General features: G+C 42.9%; 1 pseudogene; it reads right to left on the bottom strand.

The window, feature by feature from the left end:
- Positions 1-4,645: 4,645 nt before the first annotated feature.
- LOC131272934 (ADP/ATP translocase 2 pseudogene) lies at positions 4,646-5,589 on the bottom strand (annotated as a pseudogene).
- Between the last annotated feature and the right edge of the window lie 16,381 nt (positions 5,590-21,970).

Genomic DNA, 21,970 nt, shown 5'->3' with positions numbered 1-21,970 from the left:
ATCCGTGTTTGACTCAATGGAGTATTTTGTGGGCAATAATACGTTGTCAGCAATAAAGCAAGTTGAATGCTAGGAGGTCTCTAGGTTTGCCATTGGTGGCCTCCCATTGTTCGTTTGTGGTCTTTGCTGCAGTTAGATATCAATAACCATTTGTCATGCCTTCCTGCCTAGTATAAATGTCACTGGGAAATAGGGTTGCAGAACTTCCTCTTCTTGGTCTACAGAAGGCTCTGTGTCTCCAGTGCAATGATCTGAAGTAGAACAGAAGCAGTGGACCTGCAGGAGCTGGGACAGTTAGGGTGGGTGGCTTCCTGTGCCCATTGGCTCCTGATAGGAAGATATTCTAGGGAGAACATGCTAGATTGTTGTTGGTGGGATAGGTGGTGAAAGACTATTGAAATGATCTTTCTTTTTTTAGGTAAGCCTGACTTATTCTCTGATACTCGAGAAATATTTTTCCTGATGTAGGGTGACTCTTAAGTATAATGGAATGATCTATAGCAATTGATCTATGGTTAAGAAGCCCACCCCAAGATCTACTGGGTTTCAAAGATTGACTCAGGTTTAGAACCAACTCCCTCAGAATAAATCATAAGGAGAATTGTTGCTATGGGTTTGGTCAAAGTCCATCTTTGTGGAGGATATGATTTCCACCTCAAGTTGGACCGACCTTTCTTAATAATGCCTTATGGTTCCATCACCCATGAATATTCTCATAGATCTATCACCTCTTAGGAATACTGAAATCCATAAACATATCCACGAAATGCACAGAGCAGTCCTTGGTTTTATGTATTTTATTTTCAAATGATCTTTTTTTTTTCGCTTTTTTCCCTACTTTAAGGAGATGGTATCCAGTTAGAGAACATTGGAATTTGGTAAAGAGCCAGTGACTGTTGGGAACCATAGAACAAATGAAGATATAATTCAAGAAATCCCCCCCTCCCTTAGAAATTAGCCACCCATTCATCTTTTCATACTCTAATGATATGGTAAAAAAAAAAAAAAAGATGAACAATGAATGTAGGAGTTATTCTCTTTTAGCTGATATTTCGTCCTTAATTGTTTTCTTTTGGATTAAAAGAATGAGTACAGTATGCTTCCTCTTACAATCATCTAATAAATAGCTATTTAAATTCAAGTTAGAGGGAACTGGATTTGGTCCAATGGATAGGGCATCCACCTACCACATGGGAGGCCCAAGGTTCAAACCCAGGACCTCCTGACCCATGTGATGAGCTGGCCCTCGCATATCACACGGAGTGCTGTGCCATGCAGGGGTGTCCCCTACATAGGGGAGCCCCATGCACAAGGAATGCACCCTGTAAGGAGAGCTGTCCAATGTGAAAAAAGTACAGCCTGCCCAGGAATGGTGCCCCACACACGGAGAGCCGATGCAGCAAGATGACACGACACAAAGAGACACAGATTCCAGGTGCCACTGACAAGAATACAAGCAGACACAGAAGAACAGAAAGTGGACAACTGAGGGCGGGGGGGGGCCAGGGAAGCGGAGAAAAAAAAATAAAAATTATTAAAAAAAATTCAACTTAGAGATTTGAGTTTACATTTTAAAGCCTGATTAAGTATTTCCTTTTTTTTAAAAAAAGATTTATTTATTTCTCTCCCCTCCCCCCCCCCCCCCCCGGGTTGTCTGTTCTCTGTGTCTATTTGCTGTGTCTTCTTTGTCCGTTTCTGTTGTCAGCGACACGGGAATCTGTATTTCTTTTTGTTGTGTCATTTGTTGTGTGAGCTCTCCGTGTGTGCGGCACCATTCCTGGGCAGGCTGCACTTTCTTCTGCACTGGGCGGCTCTCCTTACGAGGGGCACCCCTCGCATGTGGGGCTCGAGGGGCACCCCTCGCATGTGGGGCTCCCCTACGCGGGGGACACCCCTGCATGGCATGGCACTCCTTGTGCGCATCAGAACTGCGCATGGGCCAGCTCCACATGGGTCAAGGAGGCCCAGGGTTTGAACCGTGGCCCTCCCATGTGGTAGACAGATGCCGTAACTACTGGGCTAAGTCCACCGCCAAGTATTTCCATTTTGATAAAGGATGTATTGTGTTGTATATGTTATTATGTGTATTGTAATTCTTAAAAGAAAATGTTAAAAACAATAGAATGTTATGACAAGAAGCAGCACCCATGGATTGTGAGCCTTGTCTTCTTCTCTGTTCCTGGCTCCCATGCAGGACTATCAGTATTTGACGGCTGACTTTTGTTTTACGTCCTGGCTCTTATGGTTCCAGTATAGAAACTTTGAAACGGGGTTCCTGGGCCCTCCCTTACTAAAATGGCCTTGGTAATAAACATACTACACAACTAATTATTGTGTCTCCACCCCAATATTTTCATTAATGGACAAGCTCCTTATGCTTAAAGGAAATAAGAATGATTGTTTACTAACTTGCTGAAATACTCCTTTAACACCCCTATTTTATTTAGCATACAGAAGATCATTTATCCAGAATTGCTCCTACCTGAATGGTTCCAAAGTTAGGATATTATTGAAGTTCTTGATTTAAAAAAAGGCACAGTGCTAGGAGGGGGTGAAGTATATTGCAGGTATGAATTTCAGGGGAAAAAAATCAGATGTACAAAAAACATAACGTTAATTTTTCAATAACAAATTATATGCAGACTCACCATTCTTCTGGATGGTAGAAACTAAATTTCTGGGAATTCAGGGTCATTCCCCACCTTTGCCTGGGGTTTCATTCTCATCCTGGGGGCTTATGGAGATCCAAAGTATCACGGGTGGAGGCCATTGGGCATCGGTCAATGTTAGTTGTTCAATGCCTTATTCACCCCATCTGACCAACATGGCCAGCTCAGGCCAGAGTTGCCCCACATTCAGCAGTGAGGGCAAGTGCTGCTGGGTCTGCATTGTGCTGGAATACAGGGCTCTGAGGGGTGAAGCAACCTGTCTAGGCACCCTTGCAGATATTTCTCTATCAATGCACCAAGCTGGATATGAGAAAATACTGGGGATTTGCTTCTTTTTCATGAACTCTACTATAAAGGGTTTCTCAGACTCTCACTACCTGGGGCTTTCTTGGGCAGCTCCAGGTCCTGGTCTGGGTGGGAGTGCATGGAACTTCCTTCTCAGGACCCCCCTGGATATTTCTACTCTTTTTCTCCACTTTCTCTGTCTTCCTCCCTCCTCTCAGTCCAGAGAATGTTTATCTTATTTGGGGCAGGATAATCTAGATCTCACTTAATTTCTTCTAATCTCTTATTTTCAGTAGAAAATTTATGCCATGAGCATTTTTTGGGGTAGCAGAGAAAAGCTAAAAAATAGATGTACACATGGCAATAGGGATAGATAATTATTGTGTATTTAAAACACACACACATTATGGGTCTGCATATTTTACAAGGACATGTGCATCTTCAGAGCTAAGCAAACTCTTTAGTTTTGGTTACCTACACAGGGGCTGGGAATAGGAATGGGGATCATGCATCAAGGGGAAAAGATAAAAATAGAATTAGGGGTTTTGCATGGACTGATGCTTGTAAAAAATGTGCTTAGAAATGTGGGGCATTATTAATTTGACTTGTGCCTGGGACCCATAAAAACAAACAACTACCCTTCATTTCCTGAAGCATTTAGGGTGCAGGCAATTAAGCTCAAAAGTTTGGCCCTTGGAAAGGTAAAGGTTGTAGATTCTGAAAACGGAAATGCATGTTCAAAAAAATCTTGTTTTTTTCTTCTTTTTGGCCATAAGGTCCTTTTCCTGACTCAGTGACTACCTCTTACTGACTCTGAGTAGGGGGAGTCAGGTGGGAATTTCTAGGGGTGCAAGGAACTGCAAGGAGAAAGCCTCAGTTAATATTATACAGTTTTACTCCACTTCATTTTTCTCTCCAGTCTCTGCAAAAAAGATTTACTTCTCATCCTGATAGCCTCACCTTTCCTTTTACAACAAGCCTTTGCTTACATCATTTGTATGACTGGAGTGCTGGATCTTCTATTATATGGGTTATTAAGCAGCATGATGTGCTAACTTATAAGAGCAGAGAAATAAATACATAAATTTTGTTCTATTTTCTCTCCATCTGGGATATTCACCAAAACAATGGAGCAAAGAGGTTAATTTAGGTGTAATGCATTAATCTGTGACATTTTTCACGAATTACCCCAGTAAATAGATTCAGAGAACATTTCTGATGATAGATTTCAATGACATAACTGGCATCCCTGAGCATATCTGTGCTCTAGGACAATTATTCCATCCCACAGAATTAAGAGGTCTAATGAACAGAAAATACTACATTTCATATGTGTCAATCATTAAACAGTAAGATTATATCTGTAGACTGACTTTCCCTGAACAACCTCCTTTTTCAAAACCTCTGCACCTAAAGAGCAATGATTGGTATTTTAAAAAAAATTTCTTCAAATTCGTTTATTAGGAACTACTGAAATAAAATACATTTGAGTCCTATCATCATCATCATCATCATGGCAATGACTTTAAGAGAAAACTGGTCAGAAGAATATTATTGCTTCCCGTTTTCAACCAGTAAATAGTTGCCATTGATAAATAGACAGCCAACCATCCGTTGAGAATGCTCAAAATATGTTATATAATGCAACATGCTGGTTCAGGGGATGGGTGGTAGACGTGCTAGAAAATAACTTATGTGAACTTCTTTATTTCATCATACAAGCACAAAAGCACCACTCATGTCTCTGAGAACATGGGGCCATGTGCCCTTGAAAAAAGCTTTGGGTCTTTCATCACAAGCAATCTTCCGCTCCCAGTTGAGCATGCCTTTGTACATGAAATCGGTTCCTTGAGGCCCCGACTGCATCATCATGAGGCTATGGACAGTGTCAAATGAATAGGAAGTCAACCCAGCCACGGACTGTGCAATTATCCAGCTGATGAAGATGTGGGTATTCTTGGGATCAGGAAGCATTCCCTTTGCCGTGTCATAGATACTGAAGTATCTATGATAGATATCCTGTACTGACACATTATAGCCTCGGTACAGGCCCTTAATCCCATCGGACTTGTTCATCTTAATCAGGCAGTCACCAAGGCCTCTGAATTTCCTTTCTGCTGTGGCTTTCCCCACTTCTGGGGCTAGATGGGTACTGGCAAAATCAAGAGGGTACACGAATGTGTCTCCAGTGGCCCCATCAGATGCCAGGTTCCCTGCAAAGTAGCAACAGACCCGGGTCCTCTTGTTCACGCTACCCAGGAAGTTCTGCTTGTATTTATCTTTGAAGGCAAAGTTGAGTACCTGGGTGGGGAAGTATCTGATGACATTGGCCAGGTTACTGTGCCAAAAGGAAGGACTCCCTGTTCCTTGGGGATACAAACCACACAGTCTAGATGCCCTTGCACAGCTTATTTGCGGTGATTTGCTTGCTGGCACATTGCATCTGCAGCAGCAGTTTGACTCACTCAATGGGCACTATGGCGGTCTTGGAGATGGTTGCAGACACTCCACCTGCCAGGAAGTCCTTGGTGAAGGACACAGTGGCATCTGTCATGTTGAGAGGAAGGAGGCAAGTGGGTGCCAAATGGGGCTGAGAACCAGCTTTGACTTCTCCAGGGCTTGGGGCAAGTATTTTCATTTCTATTCAAGAGTGGGCGAGAGAGAGAGAAGGAATGAAATTGTGGTGTCTGGCTTCTATGTTTGACCTCCCCACGGTCCAAGACTCTAGCCAATGGAGTGGACAATTTCATTTCAGCTCCATACAGCTAACATCTTATCTCTCTGTGGGCATCTCCTTTACCTTTGGGAAGCCCTGACTAGAATGATGCCATTACTTCTAAATGTCTAAAACCACAGGCCAGGCAGTAGCTGTATGGTGCTTCTGTAATCTCTACTAAGCCAACACATCATTATAGTCCCCTCTCTTCTTGAGTTGAGAGACTCCTGCCACCTTGCAGAGTTCTCCAGTTAGTAAAATGCTCTGCCCAGAAGTCCAGGGTTGACTCTGCCATCTCCTTGCCCTCCACAGCTCCAGTCTCTCCCTAACCCTGTGCATGGCCACACATCTTGCCCATCAACACATCAACACCCAGTGGTGTTGATTCTACTTATGAAACTGCTCTTAATGCTACTCATTCCTTTGCCTCCGCCCTCATCAAGTCTTCTCCATCTCTCACCACAAGCACTCTTGTTTCCAATAAGTTCCTCCCACCCTGCTACCAGAATGGTCTTTAAAAATACCCAACCCTCTTTCTTCTATGTATAATCACTTAGTGGCTTTCTTACTGCCTTGGAAATAAACTCCAAGCTTGACTTCTAAGGTTCTGACCACCTTGCTGGCCTCTTTTGCCACTTTCATCACTCTCTCCCAAGCCCCTTCCTCTCTATCTACCCCATTCCCTGTAGTTCTTTGAATATGCCACACCTCTTCATTCTTATTTCTAGTCCTTGCTGCTCCCTCTGTCTATGGTGCTTGATCTTGCTTTGCCTTCTTGACCTCTCTCATTTTTCTTGTCTAAGCATGACTTTCTGGTCAGGTTGATCTTTCCAGAAATGCCCTCCCATAGCATCATGTACATCTCCTTTGCAAGCATTTCATCATCATCATCATTATTATTATTTTATTTTATTTTTTAAGGAGGTACTGGGCAGTGAACCCAGGACTTCTGTACATGGGAATCAGGCACTCAGCCACTTGAGCTACATCCATTTCATTATATTTAATCATGTTATTAATGCCTACCTTTCTTTTCAGACTATCAGTTCCACAAGAGAGGTGAGCAGATCTATTTTCTCCCCACTGTACTCTCCATGGTGCTTGGAAGACAGAAGTACCTCAATAAGTATTTGATGAGTAGCTGATTTCCCTAAGTTGGTTAATTGCTTGTCCTAAGGTGAGTGTTCTTGAACAGTGCTAAGAAAATCCACCTCTGAAACAAACCACTTTTGTACCCAAGTTAATTCCTTACTCTTTGCCCATGTCTATAAATATTACATTTTGGGCGAACTAAGACTTTTTCCAGTTCAGCACAAGATACGTATAATACTTGTGCTCCAATGATTTCCTTATGTCTCATATGTTTCCTTTGAGCCCTGCTGAGCTTCAGTTCTGTAGGAATGATTTCTCATCTGTTTCTTGTACTAGATAACACCATATTAGTCTTGAAAAGATGTGGCAAAGTTCTAGCCAAATCCATCACCCTCATTGAAAATAATGCCCAGGATTTCAATCAAATGGGATAAAATAAAGATAAATATGCTACTTTGAATCCATGTATGAATTGTGTGCTCCTAAAGTTACGTCCAACAAGGGCTGAAGCAAAAAAAAAAATTAGGCTTCCATCTGAGTAGAAATATGTCCAAGCCAGTTCTGCCTTCTCTAGACAGTAGAGACACAAGACATTTTATAGGCTAAAAGGTGTTTTTTTCATGTGTGTCAGGGAACAGGAATGTTCTAGTAAATGGCACCACCATCCACTTTGGGTCAAATCAAAGACTAGGAGTCCCTGAACTTTCAGGAAGTGAGTTTCCAGAGGATGTGTTGTCACATGAAGGTTTAACTGAACAACCCAATGCTAAAGAGGGTGTGGCTGAACCAGTGAGACATTTCAGAGGAAGTCAGGATTGGAAATGCAGTTACAAGGAAGAACCTGTGGAAAATTCTTTTGTCTGGTGGTTTGGCAGCCCTGGAACTACATGCAAAGCCAACAAGGTTTTGTTTTTTTTTTGGTGAAATTTGTATGAACAGAGGCAATGCTTGAAAGGGACAGAAAAGGGACAAATTGAAGGAATGACTTCACAGGTAGACCCATGGAAGCAGAGGACTGGACCAAAAAGATTTCCTTGAGCCAAAAAAGCAGGCCCACCTATGTTTGTAGAAAATGTGAGTCCACCCCCATGCTTGTGTTGGACAGAACATCTCAAAAGAGGTCTGCTGAGTTTTGAACCTTGTTTGGGACTCATGTTTTCCTTCTGTTACCAGATTTTATTTAGGTTCTTGGCTATGATGCAGAAATGAATTTCAAGAGCACACTGGGTGAGTTAAACCAGTAATTTATTCAGGTAGGGAGGGAAGAAAAATGGGAGAAAATACCAGAGCAGGGATCCCAGGTAGAGAGGGAAAAAAGAGATAGAGGGCGGATTTACAGAGTACAATTCCCCATTGTAAACTATAAATGCCCAGGTTTCACTTGCGTGGTCACATGGCAAAGGAAAAATGGAGAGAGGGGTGTACAGAGGGCAGGAATGGGTCCAGAGGCAAGACAGTGGAGTGTGCTCAGGCCTCGCTGTCTGCCTTAAAAATGATTAATTATTCCACCCCTTTGCTAATGACAGGGGAGGAATTCCATCTCTTTGCTCTTTTGATTGGTTACCCCACCCATCAATCCCCCAGAAAAGACCCAATGATAAAGTCCTTGGGGAATAACGGGAGCTTTCCTTGCTCCCAGAGTAAGTCTTTGTTCTGGATAACAGAATTCTAGGGGTGGGGGTCTTCCAGCAGCCATCTTGGGGGTTACTGATGTCCACGTGGACTCTCTGCCAGGTTCCAGATCCGTCTATTTTTTCCCTATCTCACTAGCCTGCTTCACTTCCAATTTCTCCTTTCTAGAATGGGAATGTTTCTCTTATGTCTGCCCCACCACTGTATATTGGAAGCAGATAACTTGTCTAGGTTTCACAGAACCATTGGAGAGGAATTTTGTCCTCGAACGAATCACACTTTGTATTTGGTCTTGTTCTAAAATGGCTTAAGTGTTTGGGGACGTTGCTATGGAATGAATGTATTTTGTTTGTGGGGAAATCATATTTTTGAGGGGCCCAGAAGGCAGTCTGTTGGGGATTGAATCATATCCCCCACAAGAGGCAGGTTAAGTCCCAATCCCTGGTCCTGTGGTTTTGAATCCATTTGACAATAGGACCTTTGTTATTAGGTAAGGTGTGCCCAAGCAGAATGAAGGTAAGCCTTAACCCAATATGGCTGAGGGCCTTATAAGCCAAGAAATTCAACACAGAAGAGGAAGTCATTGGAAGCAGCCAGAAGCTGGAAGGTGATGGAGTCTGGAAGAGAAAGTATACGATGCTACTATGTGCATTGCCATGAGGTGGAAAAGCCAAGGAATACCAAGGATTGCCAGCCAGCTAGAAAATACCAACCCTGGGAGGAAGCAAGTGTTCTAAGCTCTGTGACCATGAACTAATAAATTGTTGTTGCTAAGCCAACCTAATGTATGGTACTAGTTTTAGCATAAAAGGAAACAAAGACACCCTGCTTTTCTTTTCTTCATCATATCTCTTACTACCTGGCATTATTTCTTTGTTTATTTGTTTTTCCCTCTGGCCCATAAGAATATCAACTCCATGTTGGTAGGAACTTTGAAGATCTTGTTCAGTGTTGCAAATGCAGCATCTATAAGGTTGTCTGGTGCAAAATAGATACTCGGTAAAAGTTTGTTAAATGAATGCATGTAACAAATCAATAAGTGGGACTCAGATTTCCTTCTCTGCTTTCTACAGGAAAGTTTCCATTAAGTCAAAAGGAGAAGTGGCATAAATAAGTCATAGTCAAGCTATTATTATTGTATCTTGCTTTCTGGTTATCTACCTTGAGTTTGGGAAAACCTGGAGAGAGGATGTCCCTTCCACCTTTCACTGTGTCTATCAAAGGATAATTTATCCCCAATCTCCTTTGGCCTTGTTACCCAGCAGTCAATGAAGGGCCATGCTTCTTGGCTGGTACCTGCTGGCACAGAGGCTCATTTCCCTCCATGGACCTAATGACTGGAGCCTTTTGTTCCTAAAAGGGAGCTATGCCCTCATTAGCAGCTTGTAAACTTTTTCCTGCTCTTCAAGACGGGCTGCTTAGTAAACAGTAGGGATATTTTCTAAGACTTTTGGAGAACTAAACCATATTTTTAGAAATGTGCATATTTAAAGAGTCTGGAATGAAAGTTTACTTAAAATAATGCAAATAATATGTTTCTTTTAGACACAGACAACAGTCTTCAATTAGCTATTTTTGAAGCATTTTTCTACTTTTCTTTTCCTCCATGAATGATCATGATGGTCCAATTTCAGGATCTATTTCTTCCAGCCCCTGCTTTTACTTGCTCTTTTTAGATACAGGGTAACCAGTGAGGACTGTTTCTCTCAGCACTGGGACCAGAGGATGCCTGATCAAAGGTGAGGGCCATTAAACCTTTTATTAAAGTATATATAACACACATTCAGAAAAGTGTGCATATCCCAAGTACAAAGTTTACCTTTGATTTCTGATGGGCTTTTAAATGGCATTCAGTCTGGATATTAATAACCTAAGCACTTGTTTTCTTTTTCTTTTTTACCTTTCCTCCCTCCCTCCCTCCTTCTATCCCTCCCTCCTTTCTCTTTCTCTCTCTTTCTTTCTTAATGGAGACTATGAGAGCCAGCTACATGGAGATAGATGTCATTGTGATGATCCACCCTTAGGACAAGGTTAAGCCCCGGAGCATGTGGTCTAAGCATGCTACAAGCTGCCGATTCTCCTCTGGAACAACTTGATGCTTGCCTGGGGCTACACCCCAACATCCTTTTGATCTTCCCTTTTCCATCTAACAAAATGGGAAAGAGTCCATGAAAGAGCTTCTTCAGTCAGAGGTGGATTAAAACATGGACCAGGGGGGCTACTGCCCAGGGCACTGAGCTATACAGGTGAGTTTAAACATCTCTGCAAATGCAGGGCCATCTTCCTGGCTGGTACCTGCTGGTTAACTCATGTTACCCAGTTAACTTGTTTCCCTATAATCCAACTACCATAACCAAGAAGATGTAACTTGGCCTATCAGAAACAGTGCCCTCCAGTGGAAATTAAGAAGCAAACACTCCCACTTCCCTATACCTCTATCTCTTGAGGATTAAGTATTATTGCCAAAGGGACATGCAGTTTTAGATGCTGCAATTCTGACCCCACATGATGCATTCTGCAGTGCCCATGACCAGGAAGAGCAGTTCATTTTGTTCTGAAAATATAAAACCCTTTATGTGCCTCTAAAAATATGTCTGGTTACTAAAATAGAATACTAAGAAGTGTTTTTCCATCATTTCCTTTAGAATATGGATACTGCTTTGGATTGAGAAATTAAATTGGCAAGTGGGTTGGTTTCTCTATGTAATTTCAGTAACATAAAAAATGCCTGCCCTTACTTAAGAAATTGTAGAAATAATAGTTAAAGACTATTGTTGCAAGGGGTCAGATTGTTAGTGGGTCTGACACGCCACAAGCTTGATCTAGACTTTTCTGTGATTTTGGCCCTCTCTGCTGTAGACCCCCAGCCAGAGGAGGGAATAGAGTAGCAGAGCGCTACCTCAGCAGGCAGCCTGGGGCTGGGTCCTGGGACCTACGGGAACCGGTTGGGTGGAGTTGGGTAAGCCTTGTAATCCCCTTGGTCCTGAGTTTCCTCATCAGAAAAAATAAATGGGATTAGAAGAGATGGTTTTGAGCTTCCTTAGCGCTTTGACAGTCTTCGAAGCTTGGCAATAATCTGAACTCTGCCGAACAGGTGATTGCATCTCATCCTGAATGATTGAGACTTAAAAAAATGTATAGAGTTGTCGTTTTTAACTGTAACTACAATGAAAATATCCAAACATTTTTATGTACTCTGTATACAAGCCCTGGAGAACTCCCTCCCAACCATGTGCCACCCGACAGTAACACCCACACCAGTGTTCCTCCCCTGCCATCATCGAACCATTCTGTGGTCCAGAACTTCTTCAGAAATGAAGCCTAATATATTGCCAAGTTCCATTAATAGTAAAATGGAATATAGTGATGGGCTTAAAGGTTAGATATAGAATACACACTAATTTAGAAAAATTAAATAAAGTAAAAATAACTTGAGGAATCAAAAAATGAAAAAATGAAAAGCTTTGTTTTTGACGTTTGCCTTTTATCACTGCAATAGGAGTTGCCCTGTATGTACAGTGGCAAGGCAGTTTCTTTAATTTCTTCCTCAGTGTCTGGGGGAGAGTGTATACTACAAAGTAAACCGTTATCCATGTGGTATAGCAGTGCTCCAAAATGTATTCACCAAATGCAAAGCATGTGCCATGATGTTAAAAGAGGTTGTTGATATGGGAGGAGTGGGATGAGGGGGTGGGGGGTATATGGGAACCTCTTATATTTTTTGAATGCAACATTAAAAAAAATAAAGAAAAAAAAAAATATAACAATCTAAGTGCCCAGTGACTCAGGCCTAATGAATAGACTGTTGCAACTTATTGTTCCTTACCATTTATTTCCCTGTCATGTCAAAATGTGCCCCTGTGTAAATTAGGAAGTTGATATTAAATCTACAGAAGTTTGATGTGTAATTCTTAATGAAATATGTGATTATCAAAGTCCTCTTTATTGCTTATCTGGCCTCCCCACTGCTGCCAGGAGAATCATTCATTATCATGAAATGAATAAATTCTGGTGTGTCCCCTCCCCACCTTGGAGCACATGGATTTGCCTCTGGGAGAAGCAGCTCCATTGCAATTGTGCATCTGTCCTTGTGACTTTTGGTTTCATATGTAAATTTCATTTCCTGTTTGTATTTTTTTCCCCTGTCAAATTATGTATGTATGTATTTATTTATTTATTTCTCTCCCCTTTCCCCTTCCCCGGTTGTCTGCTTTCTGTGTCCATTTGCTGTGTCTTCTTCTGTGTCTGCTTGCATTCTCAGTAGCACCAGGAATCCATGTCTAGTTTTTGTTGTGTCATCTTGCTGTGTCAGCTCTCCGTGTGTACCATGCTATTCCTGGGCAGGCTGCACTTTTTTCGCGCTGGGTGGTTCTCCTTTTATGGGGCGCACTCCTTGTACGTGGGGCTACTCTATGTGGGGGACACCCCTGCGTGGCACGGCACTCCTTGTGTGCATCGGCACTGCATGTGGGCCAGCTCATCACATGGGTCAGGATGCCCAGGGTTTAAACCTTGGACCTCCCATGTGGTAGGTGGACGCCTTACCCATTAGGCCAAATCCACTTCCGTATCCATCAAATTTTAATACACATGGCACATTGTCTTGATTGGCAAGTACAGGGGTCTCTCACATTTCAGGAGAGTGACTCTTACCTCTTTCAGGTGCTCCCAAAGGCCCATAGCTTCTCTCTATGAATTTTGCAATTGTCAATAATTTGTATTTGTATCAGTTCCCTATTGCTGCTGTAACAAATTACCATAAACTTAGTGGCTGTAAACTACACACATTTATTAACTTATAGCTCTGGAGGTCAGATGTCCAACAAGGGTCTCACAGGGCTAGATCCTTGAGGGGAAAATCCATTTCCTTGCTATTTCAGCTTCAGAGACTGCCTGCATTCCTTGGCTCGTTTTCAAAGTCAGCAGTGCCACATCTTTCACAGTCACTTTTTCCCACCGATCACAGCTAGGGAAGTTCTCTACCTTTAACAACTGGTGTGATTACATTGCACCCACATGGATAATCCAGTAAAATCTCTCCTCTTCAGGGTCCTAAATTTAATCACACCTGTAAAATCCCTTTCACAAGTTCTGGGGATTAGAATGTGGATTGTTTTGGGGAGTGAGGGCATTATTCTGCCCATCACAGTGCTTTATGTCAGACACATCCCTTGAGTCTGGGTTTGCCATACATTGTGCTCACCTCGAGGCAGATGCTGGTTGCAGGATGTTCACTGAGGAATGTCCTTAGAAGGGAGGGGAAGGAAGCAGGAGTGAGCAGGAGAAGTTGAGTCACAGTCTCAGCCATCCCTCAGGGTAGTCTGGAGCTCGAATGTCCCTCAGGCTTGTTCTGATTTGAACTGGGATGACCAGGCCTTTGGGCACTGCCTGATTCCTCACTAATACAGGCCACTCCAGTGAGGGCATGGCTGAGGCAACTGAGGCCATCCCAGCAGGAGCTGGGAGCCCAGGGCTGTTTGAAGGGCCTATTCCCAGCAGCTGGGAAAACAAATCCTTTATTGAAGGGGTCTGTGTGGTACACCCCAGTGTTCACCCTAGAGACACAGCCTCCGAGGAGCTTCATGTGATGCCATGAAGAGACAGAGAGAAACTTTGTTTATAGAGATGAGAGCAAAGCCAGTTTGAATCTGCACTACAAAACTTCTTAAGCATTTCATATTCATGCTGTCATTTCACCCTTTCAACAGACTTGTCCTGCCGGTTTTATTGTCCCCATTTTACACATGAGGAAGAATCTTAGCCTCAGTGCGGTTAAGAAACTTTCCAGAATTCAATCCCGTACTGTTTGAATATAAGCCTACATTCTTGTCCATTGTTCTTCTGTGCAGTCATCCTCCAGGAAAAGGGCCAGTAAACGTTTTCTGTTTAAATGCTTGGGTTTGCGGTCTTGGTTGCAACCACTCAACTCTGCCCTCATGGTGCAAAAGCAGTCCTGGATGATATGTAAATGAATAGGGGTACTTGGTTCCAATAAAACTTTAGTTACAAAGTCAGGTGGCTGGCTAGACTTGGCAGAGGGTAATTTATGGACTCCTGCTCTAGGAAGTCAGGAGTTTGAGCAAGTGCCATGGCTTAGGCCATTGGTTCTCACACTTGTATTTACATCATAATAACCCAGAAGACCTGTTAAAGCACAGATGACTCAACATCACCTCCACTTCTGGTTCAGTAGTTCTCTGGTAGAACCCTAGAATTTGCATTTTCAGCAAGTTCCCAGGTAGAGCTGATGCTGCTGGTTTGGAGCCCACCCTTTGAGAACCACTGGCTTAGGCAGTAATGTCCTCCTCAAAGAAATATCCTTAAGTGATCCTTCCATAAAACAGCAATGCAAAATTATCTTCTGAGTGATGCGGCCAATGGGCATACTGCAAAAATGGATTCCTTTCTTTGGGTCTTTGGCAGAGGAGGCACCAGCACGTTTTTACAGGATGTCATTTGAGGGAGGTCAGAAATGTTTCCATAATCTACTGTTAATGCATAAATTTTCCGCATTTGACTGTGTCAAAGGGCCTCTCTTCTAGGAATGCAAATACCATTTTTTGAAATACAAATACCCTGGGTAAGGAGAAGAAACTTGACCTGGGTAAGTGGGAGTATAAAGTTTGGAGTTGAGGGACCACTTATTAGTTTAATGGCCGTGGTTAAGTCATTTTCCTTTCTGAGTTGCATTTTCCTTATTTGCAAAATGGGAATCATAGCAATTTACTTCACAGGCTTTTATTAAAATCAATGAAATTTAGTGAGATAATGTATCTAAAAATTTTTTTTTGTTCATGTATTTGCTCAAATTGATTTTATTAAATTTTTTTCCCTTGGAGACACAAGGTGGGAGATGGCAGAAGACACTTATACCTTGGATAGAAGGGCTGCTGCTGCATGGCTGAGGGCAAAAGGCAGATGGGCAAGTAGGTTCGTGAGGCAAACCACTTAGTTTATAATATTTTAAAACCCAATTGCATAGTAATATCCAGACTAGCTTTTGTTAAAGATAAACTAGTTATATCAGTTAGCTTTTGCTGTATGACAAGCAGCCTCCAAATTAAGTGACTTAAAACAACAACATTTTGGATCACAGAGTGGTTCAACAATGGCAGTAGAGAAATACTGGTATAGGATATTATTGACAGGTGATATATGGTTGACAGGCAGTTATACAGGGCATATGTCCAGGGTGCATGGTAATGTTTGGATATACTCATAGTGGCAACAATTAAAAACAACAGCTGGGGGGATACTGGGTTCCTGGCCGGGGGTGCTCTGTCGTGGTCCCTAGGGGAGCAGTGGCAGTCCCCCAGGTGTAACGGTAAGGACCAGGAAGGAATGAGGGTCCAACAGTAAACCCCTGATACTAATGACTATGCTTGTGAGCCTATACGCCTGAAATAAGAACAAAGCCTAGAGCAGCACTGTGCCTAGGAGTTTCCTCCTGACAGCCTTCATGTTAGTCAAATGTGGCCTGTCTCGAAGCCAAACTCAGCATGTAAATGCAATGCATTCCCCCCAGCATGGGACAAGACACCCGGGGATGAGCCTCCCTGGCACGGAGGGATCACTACCAAGTACCAGCTGATGATGCAGCTAGAAAATGACCTTGAATTAAAGGTTCAACGCGGACCAGCAGAATATCCCTGTCTACATATAATAACAGGAGTTTAAAATGCTGTTTGACCTAATGTAAGGGGGAAATGGAAAGGAGAAATGAGTTTATATGGCTATGAGTCTCTAAAAAAGAGTCTGGAGGTTGTCAGAAGGATTGCCCTCATGCACACCTGAGCAGAGTCTCAGAGACAGATAAAGTAGATACAACACCAGGTATTGGTTCTTTTGAGGGCTAAAGAGACCCACAGGTTCTATGGTCATGGCAGATGGGGTTCACTCCATGTCAGTTGGCTCTTCTTTGGAGTTGGTGTTTCTGCGTGATGGAACTGGACACAGATGGGATCTCTTTTCACAAGACTTTCATGCTACTTTACTGGAATTGTAGTTGGTGCTGGGGTTTAAGATATATCTAGGGGATTTGAATCTCTGGACTGACAATATGATAGCCAGGCCCTGAGCCTCAACAGACTTCAGCTCCTACACTCTGATTTATTGGACTTACCCCACTCAGCTAACATGGAGTTGAAGAATGCCAACCACCACATCATGGAGCCTAGAGTGCCTACAACTGAAAGCAGGAGGATTGCATTCAGTGTCCATGTGGAATCTAAGCCCCCTCTTGACATAGATGTGCAATGGACACAACCAATCCAAGGTCCACAGAGAAAATGTGGCATTGGTGTGGAAAAAGTGGCCATGGTGGCTGCTGGGTGCGGGGAATGGGAGGAAGAGATGAGATGTGAAGGCATTTTTGGGACTTGGAGTTGTCCTGGGTGGTGCTTCACGGACAATTATGGGACATTGTAGATCCCCCCAGGGCCCACTGGATGGAATGTGGGAGAGTATGGGCTATCATGTGGACCATTGACCATGAGGTGCAGCGATGCCCAGAGATGTACTTACCAAATGCAATGGATGTGTCATGATGATGGGAGAGAATGTTGCTGTGGGGGGAGTGAGGGGTGGGGGCGGTGGGGATGAATGGGACTTCATATTTTTTGAATGTAATATTTTTTAAAAAATGAATAAAAAACAACAACAACAACAGTGTATTTAGTTCATGATTCTGCCGGTGTCTCTTTTGGTCTGGTTTGAGCTTGGCTGATCTTGGCTGGGCTGCCTTATGAGTCTGTGGTCATTTGATGTGTCAGCTGCATGCTGGCTGGTCCCAGATGGACTTATTTGAAAGACCTGTGGTTGGCTGGCTATAGGCTAGAGTGACAGGGTAACTGGGCTAAAAGTCAAACTTCTTCCAGGAGTTTGTTCATAGAGCAGGAGGGTTCCCAAAACAGAAGTGGAAGCTTAGACCTCTAGAGGACCAAGCTCAGAAGTGGCACAGTATCTCTTCTGCTGCATTCTATTTGTTAAAGGAAGTCACTTGGCAGATTAAAGGGATGCGGAGGGAATTGGATGTGGCTCAAGTGATTGAGTTTCTGCCTACCATATGGGAGGACCTGGGTTCAATCCCTTGGGCCTTCTGGTAAAGGTGTGCCCATGCGGCGAGCTAAGTGCCCAGGTGGTGAGCTACTGCTCGTGCAAGTGAGTCACTCAGCAAGATGATGACATGACAAAAGAGAGATCTAGGACAGAGTCAAGGTGGAGGTGCAACAGAAACCAGGAACTGCAGTGGCACAAGTGACAGGGAACTTCTCTGCACATTAGAGGATCCCCAGGATCGAATCCCTGTGAATCCTAGAGGAGAAAAATGGGAAGAGAAGACAAAAAGAGAAATAGACATAGAATATCATGCAATGAATGAACACAGGCAGCAAAAACAGCGTGGGGTGGGGGGGAAATAAAGGGGTAGAGAAATAGACCCCACCTCTTGATGGGAGGGGCCAAAAGAATTTTGACTGTATTTGCAATCCATCATACCAGGTACCTCTTCCAGGAACATTGCATTTCCAAGTACCTGGTCTTGTTTTATATTTACTACATCAGATTTTTGTCACTAGAATTCTAAAAATAGAAATTCAGAATTGCCCTAACTTCTCAGAAAAACATGTACAACTCATGTATGGCAATATTCTTATTTTGAACTGCAGAGGGAAGTGTATATCATCCCCAAAGAATTTACACAATCCTGAAACCAAGAAATAGGAATGACCTTTTATATTCCAGACGGAAAAGAAGATCACTTTAGGTAATTAGAATTTCAAAGAATTGGAGAACAAAAATCATTTAAAAATTTTAAATTATTATTATTTTTTGGTATATGTAGAGAATCTATGCCTTAAGAGATGTGGGTGATGGACAAGGCAAATAGAATGAACCACATATAAATGCTTTTTAAGCTAATTCTGAAACCTGAGAGACAAAATATAATGTTAGATGTTACAGAAAACAAAATCATACCTTAGTATTGATATTCACCTGGAGACAAGTAGGTTAATCCAGAGCTTTAGCTCTAATATAGATTACCTTTAAGGAACTTTCTAACTTTGTGACACCATTCTTTACATGTTGGAGCTGGAAAGGACTTTTTAAATTGTGGCCCAGAGAGACAGTGAATTGTTTTGGGAAACCCAGCTAGTTAGTGGCAGAGTCAGGATTAGAATTTACATGCCCAAGTTCCAAATGTGGGATTTTTTCCCCTATTACCCTATACAACTTTCATTATAGGAGCTCTAATCAGGGACTCCATGTCCAGGGGAGATACCCACAGAGCTTAGAGAGGAAGCCAATGAAATGCTGTGAAATATTAGTCAACCCCATGGGAACTGGGGAGTTGTATGAATATAAGCATGCCCTGTTCTTTGTTCTTCCTATTTGAAAAGGAAGCAGCATCTTTCAAGGCATTGTGAGGATGTGTTAATATTGTCCCTTGCCTTGCTTATGGTTGAACGTGTCAATTACCTATGAGGCAGGAGACTCCCCCTTCTTTGGTGGGAAGTGTATTAGGTGCCAGAATTTTTCCTATGCACTCAGCCACAACACTGTCCCTGTCTAAGACATGGCTGTGAGGTAGCTCATGTTCCCTCTGTCTGGACATGGCCATACCTCTCTGGTCACACCTCTCCAGTCGCACTCTGTTGATTTTAGGCTACTGAGTACTACTCTTTGTGTTGCTGGGTGACCATTAACCGCATTTGACAAAAAGAATGCTTTCCATGTCCTGGTTAGGAAATCCTCTGTCAAGATAAACTGCCCTTTTCCCTCCTCTCTTCCAAGGTCCTGCCAGGAAGGTCTAAATAGGTCCTCTGTAGTCATTTTCTTTTCAATATTTCACACTGGAGTTCAGTTCTAAACTCTGAGCCAGAGAAGTTAAGTTCTGCTGAAAGACCACAGAACCCACGGAAATAGAGAGCTATTTTGGGTTTGGGTGACCTGGTCCAGGTCTCGTTTAAACATTTTGTATCTAGGGAAATGCACTTTTTTTCTCCCCTTCTTTTCTATCATTTTCCTACTCAATTAATATAATAAACGGGTTTCTGTCTTGAATTTTTGTGAATATGTTTTTCTATTCCAATGTTTACCTTCTCTTTTTTTTTTGTTCCAAGGACTTTAATAAGTAGCGGGTTTACCAATGAGCTGAGATCTATACTTAATCTCTTGTAATGACACTAAATCGATGTTTGGAAACAAAAGACTCACTCAAAATAGCTTCTTGTCAAAGATGGATCTTTCTGCTACATCCCATGGATGTTATTACCCAGGCCTCTCATTAGAAGGGGGTGGCGCCCCCTGTGGCTGTGCCTGGGAGGTGGACTGTACCTGCACAAGCAGGTGGTGTCAAAGCTAAAGCGAAAAACAATTTGGGATCTATTTGTGTATACAGCTATGTCCCTCTATCCCTTCACTTCTGTGTCTCCTTTTCTCCTTCAGAGATGTCATTTTTCTTCAGGATACCCAATATAAAGATTGAGGTTGCAGCGATGGTGGGGGTGCATGGTGGGGAGCCATGTGAACAGTGTTTTTTTCCCCCTCAAGATCCACACCCGTGAGGCATGACTCTACGCTAAGATTCTTGCCTTCTTAGGAGTGCTAAACATCTCTTTTGCCCTAGAATCTTCCTTGTACATGGTGAGTTCTGAGGTTGGAATCTGACAAGGTTCCTGGGGGTGGTTCAGGAAGTGACCTGAGCCTGACCTGAAGAGGTGAGTTCAACTTCCGGGAGAGAAACTGGCCAGGAGTCTCATGGAGCCAGGATTTAGGACGCTGTATCAGTTTCCTGGGGCTGCTGTAATAAATCACCACAAACTGGGTGGCTTAAAACAACAGAAATTTATTCTCTCGGTTCTGGAGGCCAGAAGTCTGAGATGAAGGTGTTGGCAGGGCTGCACTCCCTCTGGGGTCTCCCAGGGAGGAGGCTGCCTTGCCTCTTCCAGCTTCTGGTGGCGCCAGCGTTTCTTGGCTGCTTTGCCTCTTGGACATCTTTCCAATGTCCTCCTCTTATGTCTCTGTCTATCTGTCTATCTACCCGTTCCTTTCCCTCATAAGGCATCTTGTGATGGCACTTGGGGCCACCTGGATAAGCCAGGGTCATCGCCTCCTCTCAAGAGCCTCATTACAATCACGTGTGTGGCCAATTAAGGCCAATCTTGCCTTATAAGGTAAGACTCACAGGTTCCAGGATTTAGGATGTGGCTGTATTCAGCCCACTCCAGTTCCCATAGCACTTGTCTTTGTGACTCTGCACATCTCAGGGATGGATCCCTGAGATGACAGGAGCCCAAGCCACTCTCAGTCCCTGCTGCTCTTTCTCCATCATATCTGGCATGATCTGTTGTATATTTTCTTAAGGAATTGGAAGCATGGAATGCTGAGTCTTTGTCCAGAGCTGCCCATGGGATGCCCACTCAGGGTTGCATCTAAGTGCACATGGGGAGAGAAGAAATCACAACTGCTGAAAATTGCTCTGAGTCTTCTTCTACAATAAATAGCAAGGCTATGGAGTGCAGAAGGTTAAATTAGAAGAGAAGAAGCAAGAGAAGCGGTGTTACCATCTCTCCCCTTGTCATACATTCCTTCCTTCTTTAACAAACATTGACTCAGGACTTTCTCTATAGCAGGAACTGTGCTGGGTGGACAGGCTTCAAGTCCACAGGCATCTCCTCTATTCTCTCTGCATCAACACCATATCAATGGTGTGTGCATGTGTGTATGTACACATGTATACAACAAACATAGCTTGTCTCTGTCCTCTCCATCCCCAAGACCCTACATCAGGCAAATATCATATTATACCTATATCTAAGTTAATTTAACACATTTTTAGTAGTTGTCTTCTATCCCATCCCTCCATTACTTTCCCTTACAACTCTTTGTATCAGTTGAATCCTTCATTAAGACAGATTCTGGGAAGAGAATGGAGGAGTGGGGGCAGTGGGACATGCTAGGACACTGGAGCTTTAATCCCTGCTCTGTCTCAGTTACTTAATGTATAAAATTCATGGTGAAGGGTGAGAGAACTAGATACATTTTAATTTCCCTTTCATTACTGAGTTCCTATGATTCTATTCTCCTCCTTTTCTCCTGCAATTTTCAACAGCCACCTATTGGCTGGAGGACACATCACATTCATTTGTGGCCTATTCATGACCCTACCAAGGAGGCTCCATTTGGTCTCACAGTTTTGCCTCCCTCATGCTAAACTCCCATGCATGAGTCCTCTGGGGCAGCCACACAGGTCTACTGACCTTTCCCTACTTTCCTGCCTCTCTCTGTGCACCCATTTTACTCAATTGACTGAGCTCTACCTTTTCTGGAATTCCATCATATGTGAGGTTTGTGTCTTTTAAATGTCATTTATGTATGCATGTGTGTATATAGTATCTATTCCTATATCTTTATTATAATTTTTATACCGATGTCTAATTTTTATTTCTAGATTGTATGGCATGAGAAACAGCTCAAGAATGGGTATTCACAGGTTCTTCCTCACTCAGAAGAATTAAAGACTCCTACTTATTTAGAAGAACTTTGGGTATTCCAGGTTATCCCACAAACCTTTGTT

The sequence above is a fragment of the Dasypus novemcinctus genome, chromosome 4 (assembly GCF_030445035.2).
Source record: "Dasypus novemcinctus isolate mDasNov1 chromosome 4, mDasNov1.1.hap2, whole genome shotgun sequence".
Taxonomy (NCBI): Eukaryota; Metazoa; Chordata; class Mammalia; order Cingulata; family Dasypodidae; genus Dasypus; species Dasypus novemcinctus.
The sequence above is the reverse complement of the archived record's forward strand: the minus strand, read 5'-3'. Positions and strand labels throughout refer to the sequence as shown.